Below are 6148 nucleotides of genomic sequence, written 5' to 3' on the forward strand. Positions count from 1 at the left end.
GGTCTTTATGGATATTTAAAATTATAGTGCTTTAAGTTAACAAATAAACAGTACTGCTTGATGCGTAGCCATGGCAACGAAACCACTTTACTCTGGAGAGTATAGTTGCCACGCATGCTCCCACCAAATCGATTTTGAGATTGCGATGATTCATTTGTCCGCTGTCTTTTGTGCAATAAAAAGTTACAGTGAAGCGTGTACTGTACTCAGATACCGAAAAATTACTACTCAGATAAGCAGTCAGTACTACTCAGATAACGAAATATATCATTAATTACTGCCGCATCTCTTTTTCTCTACGGGGCTGCAGGGAGGTATTATTATCCTCCTACTCCTATTGGAGCGACCCGAGAGGTTGCCTTGGCAACGTGAGTCGTCAGGGCTTCGGCACATGTACGACACCGGGCTGGTCGAGGTTGGGGCCCACAATGTATTGTGTCTGGATGTCCTGCGCGAAACAGTGGAAAGCAAACAAACACTGAGTCAGCTTTATTAAACGCACGCATGCGAGCGATTGAGTGGACGCGATTAAGTTTTCGTTGTGTATGGCATGGTTCACCCCGCCACGGTGCTCGACTGCTAACCCGAAGGTCGCGGGATCGAATCCCGGCCTTGGTGGCCACATTTTCGATGGAGGCGAAAATGCTTGAGGGCCGGGTACTTGATTTAGGTGCACGTTGAAGAATACCAGGTGGTCGAAATTTCCGGAGCCGTCCACCACTGCATCCCTCATAATCATGGTTTTGGGTTTTTAAGCCCCAACAATTATTATTACAGCGTGGTTCACCCGGTCCAGTCTTGATCACTTAATGATGCATGTCAGAGGGTCATAACTCCTAATGTTTTCTGCGTAACCTTTCGTTCAGTTTTGTTTCTTTAGTACATGTACGGTCGTAATACTAGTTAAGCTTTAGTATCATAGCATCTTATTATTTCATCTTGCACACCCTGCACAGTATGTATGCAAACTATTTTGTACAAGTGGTTTCGATACAACCTTTGAATATGTATGGTACCTCCTAATGTATCATGCTAAGTACCTAAGCTGTAAGTGTACTTAGTGAGTAAATCACTAAATATTTAATAACAGGTATTGATGCTGATTGTCCATTATGAGAACTGCAGCCCAGCTTGATAATTAGTGTTGTATGACAAAGTGTTTCATGAAAGCTATATACAATTTTAATTACGAATCTTCCCTATGATGATGATGAAAAAAACATTTTTTATAAAAGGAAAAAAAAAGAGAGTTTGGGGGCCAAAGCATGACCCCGGTACATGGTCGGCGTCCCTAGTCCGGGACACCGCATGACGAGGCCCCGTCTCGCGCCCGTCGCAACAGAGCCCGTTGCGACTCCAGTGAGGAGCAGTTGAGGAGGGCAGTCTCCCATGCCTCTCGTGAAGGGGTAGGGGAAGGGGGCAGGTCGGGATTTTTAGTACATGCCCACACCATGTGGAAGATATCGCAGGTCTCCCCACAGTGTGGGCACCGCCCATCCGTGTTTGGATCGTAGTGCTTTAATATTGCAGGGCAGAGTAGAGTACCTGTCTGCAGGCGCCTTAGAGTTCGCTCATCCGCCTTACTCAGCCCCTTTGCAGGAGCCGGGAAAAGGCTGTGAGTGTCGCGATAATATGAGAGAATTTCTTTGAACCGCAGAAGCGGTGTATTGGCCTCTGAGTCATAAGAGCCAGGGTGAGGAGCCCGGTGGGTAAGCGCTCGGGCGGCCGCGTCAGCGGCCTCATTACCTCGTAAGCCCTGATGGCCAGGAGCCCATATAATGCGTTTCGGGGTCGGATCAATGGCAGCCCGTTTTAGAATTTGGCCGGCTAAGGGGGATATCTCCCCTGCCAAGTAGTGAGCACATGCTTTACAGGAGTCCGTGATGATGACTTTCGAATTGGGATCCGCGGCAGCAAGCGCTATCGCTACTTCCTCAGCTCGCTCTGAATTTTGTGCTCGGAAGGAGAGCCCATTGACGTGTTTTTCCTGGTGAATTACAGAGGCCGTGTGAAATCCCTTGGGCGAAGGCCCTGCTATGTCCACGTAGAATACACCTGGTCGAGAGCCGTGTTGTCTTTCAAGCGTCCGAGCCCGCGCTTGTCGTCTGCTTTCGTGCGTGTGCGTATCCATGTTACTGGGGAGCGGAGAGACCGAGAGCATATGGCGCCACAGTTCTGGAATACGCTCCGCCTCCTCTGCAGGGCAAACGTGTTGGATATGTAATCGGTTTAGCAGGCGGCGCCCGGGAGCCGTCTGCACGAGCCGCGTGTATTGATTGACAAAGTGGGCCTCCCGCAACTCCTGGTAGGAGTTGAGCACGCCTAAAGCTCCGAGTTTGGCGTTGGAGGTGGCCACAGGGAGATCCAGAGCTCGCTTAGTCGCCTTGCGAATGATGGCATGTATTCTGTCGTCTTCGTGCTTGTTAGTGCGAAGGTATGGGACGGCGTAGAGTATCCGGCTAGTCACGAAGGCATGGGCGAGCCGAAGCGCGTCCCTGCCCCGCAGACCGCCCCGCTTGTTGGAAACGCGGTGGATCATGCGCCCTACCTGTTCGCCTACTATCCGGAGTTTCGCAATTGTGGAGTCCGGTCTGAGTCTGTGGTGAATGAACAGGCCGAGAATCCGAAGCTCCTCCACCTCTCTAATGGGAACCCCAGACAGAGAGATGTGTATGGCTGATTTATCGGTTGGCTTCGCACTAACACGCAGAAGCTCTGATTTGGTTGGAGCACATTGGAGTCCACAATCGTTGGCATACGCCTCGACTATGGATGCGGCCCGCTGAAGGAGTTCCTGCATTTCCCCAATGCTCCCTTCGGTGGTCCATATTGTAATGTCATCGGCATATACTGCGTGTTGAATGCCTTTCACCTGGGCCAATTTGTTTGGAAGGCGCATCATAGCAATGTTGAACAGGAGCGGTGACAACACAGCTCCCTGAGGGGTACCCCGTGTTCCCATAATGTACGGGCCATATTCCTCGTCCTCGATCCGAAGAAGGGCCTGGCGTTTAGAGAGGAAATCTCTTATATATGCAAAGGTCCTAGCCCCGCAGTCGGTGGAACTCAAGTTGGCCAGGATGCTATCGTGTTTAACATTGTCGAAAGCGCCCTTCAGATCAAGGGCGAGGATGGCTTTGTCATTGTGTTGCATAGTTGTGGGTTGTATGACGGCCCTGTGCAGCTGGAGAAGGACGTCCTGTGCAGACATATGTGGGCGAAACCCAAACATGGTGTCTGCAAAGAAGCCCTTGCTCTCCAGGTATGGGGAGAGGTGATCCCGTACCATCGTCTCCATAAGCTTGCCCGTGCACGAGGTCAGTGATATGGGCCTCAGATTTTCCGTATTCACGGCCTTGCCTGCTTTGGGAATAAAAGTCACAAGTGATGTTTTCCACTCGGGAGGGAGCGGACGTCCGTCCCAGATGTGGTTCATGTATTCTAATAAATGAAGATAGGCTGTGTCAGGGAGGTTTGCCAACAGTTTCACTGTTATGCGGTCCCTCCCTGGAGCCGTACCCCGTCGCATTTTAGCTAAGGCAGCTTTAAGGTCATGCAACTGAAAATGGGCATCGAGTTCGTGGTTAGGCTTACCAGAGTACGTGTACGCCGGCCCAGTCGGGTCCTCCGTGCGACAGAGATATCTATCGCACAGAGCATCCGCAAGCTGTGCCGACGTGCCTTGGTACCCATGCAGAGCTCGCCGGAGTTGCTTTTGCGTCTCCCCTCTCGTTTGAGAGGGATCTATGAGACTGCGAAGGAGACGCCATGTCCCCTTCGAGCTCATCTGACGAGCTGCGGCGTCGCAGCGGGCTATCCAATTTGAATCGGAGAGCTGGGCAGCATACGCTGCAGCCTGCTCCGTGAGTTGGGCTATACGGGTACGTAATTTGCGATTAGTCTTCTGTTTTTTCCGACGTTTTGTTAAGCTGCGGCGCGCCTCCCACAAGTGGAGGAGGTGAGTGTCCACTGCGGGGATCTCTTCGTTGGTTCGAAGTGTAGTAATGTGTTTTTTCTGAATGTGGTTTATGTGTGTAGCCCACTCCGCGTAGCCGCCAGAAAATAATACGGGGGGAATAGTTTCATTACGGAATTGTTGCCAATCGGTCAGCTTGGCCTGACCCCATTTTTTATGCGCTGGCTTTTCCAGGAGTGTAACTCGGAGAAGGCAGTGATCACTGCCTAGAGAATCGCCTAAGTTCTCCCAGGTAGCATCCTTAGCATTTTTTACGAGAGTGAGGTCCGGACACGTGTCACGGGTTACGGAGTTCCCCATTCGAGTGGGGTACGCCGGATCCGTGAGCAGCGTGAGGCGAAGGGTGGAGATAAGCCCCGCCAGCTTACGCCCTCTGGCCTGCTCGTAGTGATAGCCCCAGTGAAGGCTGGGAGCATTGAAGTCTCCAACAATCACTAAAGGATCTTTGTCTGCCAATTTGATTGCACTAAGGAAGATTTCGCTGAAAGTTACGTGCGGCTTACGCGGGGGGGCTGTATATATTTAGGATATGTATTGAGGGGTCGCGACGTCTGAGAGGCAGTACCCTGACCATTGTGTATTCTTGATCGGTACTCAAGTTTAAATTGACCTGAATCGCGGTATATGCCTTATTCACCAGGATGCACGACGAGGGGCCCCCCTGGAAAGTACTGTACCCAGGGAATTTAGCGTCCATGCCGGGCTCCTGCAAAGCAAGCAGGGCCGGCATATTTCCAAGGGACTGCAGGTAGAGCTGGAGCTGCGACCGTTTTTTCCAAGCTCTAAAACCCCTGCAGTTCCATTGGATAATCTCAAATTTTTGTAGGTTTTTAGCTTTCTTGTTAGGTCGGCTAGCCATCTTTTAGTATTTATTTACGGTGCAGGAGACCGGCCCGGGCCTGGAGCCGGTGCGGCCGCCATAGGAGGCCGCACCGGCCCACCAGGAGCCAGCCCCGAAAAGTCTTCATCCACTGCCTGACGAGAGGCCGTCTTGCGTTTGAGCTGCGGGGAGTCGCACTGAGTCGTGTTTTTAATTTGGGTGCTAACCCAGGGCTGCACGGCTTTAAGAACTGAGTCAGAGACCTGGGCCACAATTTCGGGAAGTGCTTGCGTTAAGGCTGCCGTGAACATGTCCTGGAAGGACGCGCGCACTGCCGACATGATTTGATCGGGGAGGGCTGCCATGCGCTCCTCTAATTGCTCGGTTTTACGCTCCAGGGACTCGAGGCGACCGGTGGCGCCAGTAGCGGAAACTGATCCAACTACCGTGTCCGCGTCCCGCCGCGAGACGCTAGTGAGGTCGGATGTTACGGAGGATCCGTCATCCCCGTCCTCTACCTCGGCTCCCTGCTCTGGCTCGGATGACCCGACCTGCTTGGCTTCTAATTCCTGAATTTTGCGCGCAAGAAATCGGTTCTGGCGCCTGAGCTCCTCTATCTGCTGCTGTAGGGCGGTTTCGGTAGGGGATGGAGAAGGGGAGGGTCCGGAGACTGCCCCAGCCCAACAGCTCACCTGTGCCTGGACGGGTGTCAAGGGTGGAAAGTCCTTGACCATGAGGACAGGAGGCTTCGATGGTGTCCCAGGCTTTGCATTGGTGGAGGGCCCAGTGTGGGCCTTCTTGGGCTCTGGCTTATTCGACTTGGCGGCTGGCGCTTTCTTGGGGCTGGTCTTGGGCATCGGAGGCTGTTTGTGCCCCCCCGCTGTCTTCGGCTTGGATCCGCGTGGGGATCCCGACTTTATTGGCTTCCGGAACCGTCCGGCACAACCGGGAGCTCCAGTCTTGTGGCCACCGCCGCAGAGCAGGCAGCTCGGTTGATATATCTCGTTGGCCCTCTAAGCACGAGATATCAACCTTCGCAGCTTTTCTGACATTAAACGTAGATTCACTTTTTAGACCTGAATGTAAGAAAAAAAGAAAAGAAAAATCACCCGGGCCTCACAAAATCAAAACTACCCGACAGGAAAATATTCCGCAAGCCGGATAACAGCTGTAGATATCGCGTGCAGGCGCCGATAAAAATTTCCGCTCAGTCTTTTTTATGGCTGTCTACATACCAAAAGGTTCAATAAAAAGCGGCTAATGCTGTCGCACGTGTTGCTTTGAACCATTGTACAAGTAACACTCGTTCACCCCCATAAAGCAGCTGACAGAAGGTCCTTCGGAAAGTGAAC

The sequence above is a fragment of the Rhipicephalus sanguineus genome, chromosome 4 (genome assembly GCF_013339695.2).
Source record: "Rhipicephalus sanguineus isolate Rsan-2018 chromosome 4, BIME_Rsan_1.4, whole genome shotgun sequence".
NCBI classification, from domain to species: Eukaryota; Metazoa; Arthropoda; class Arachnida; order Ixodida; family Ixodidae; genus Rhipicephalus; species Rhipicephalus sanguineus.